At 38.9% G+C, this 731-nt stretch overlaps 1 protein-coding gene across 1 annotated transcript in view; it reads left to right on the forward strand.

The window, feature by feature from the left end:
* The window catches only part of LOC106881411 (uncharacterized), a 46,026-nt gene that overhangs the window by 22,463 nt on the left and 22,832 nt on the right, over positions 1-731 (forward strand). The gene's annotated exons all lie outside the window — the stretch shown is intronic.

The following is a 731-nucleotide window of genomic DNA, read 5'->3' on the forward strand; positions in this document are numbered from 1 at the left end:
TATATATGTATGTATGTATGTATGTATGTATGTATGTATGTATGTATGTATGTTTATATTGATACAAAAGACAACTGAAAAACGGTCCTGTTTTCAGCTTGATACACTGCGAAATAAATTGTAATATTGTCCAGGAAAACCTGGGTAGCTGTACTTTTAGAAAATTTGTGGTTTTTATTATAACATGTATCCATATATAAGAGGGAAACAACAAAGTTCAAACAAGAAAGTAAAATATTTAGAAAAACAAACTAGCACAGTTTATAAAAAAGATAGAAACACAGAATGAAAGATATAAACTGCATTTCAAAATGTTTCAGGGAAAATGGAGAGAAAATTTATTCCATAGACAATACACTGGAAGACTCAACAGAACTGAAGAATATCGGAATGCAAGTGAGCGATGACTCAAAAAGCTCTTGGCCAAGAGAAGTGATTTAAGCTGCAACACGACATAGGGTGAAGGGGTGACCCACTTCCGTCATGAATGGCCATAGGATTGCACCTAGAAAGTTACCCTCCTAGGCACAAGTCCGGGCAAGTTTGTTTATGGAAGACCAGCAGTCGCCCATGCATACTAGTCTCCCATCTCCACGCCGCCGATGTTTATCCAAGGGAAAGGCAAAGGGGCCGATGCAGCTTGGCACCTGTGACGTCGCAACTCATTTCTACAGCTAAGTGAACTGGAGCAACGTGAAATAAAGTGTCTTGCTCAAGAACACAACACGCAG

Source organism: Octopus bimaculoides, chromosome 6 (genome assembly GCF_001194135.2).
Source record: "Octopus bimaculoides isolate UCB-OBI-ISO-001 chromosome 6, ASM119413v2, whole genome shotgun sequence".
NCBI lineage: Eukaryota > Metazoa > Mollusca > Cephalopoda > Octopoda > Octopodidae > Octopus > Octopus bimaculoides.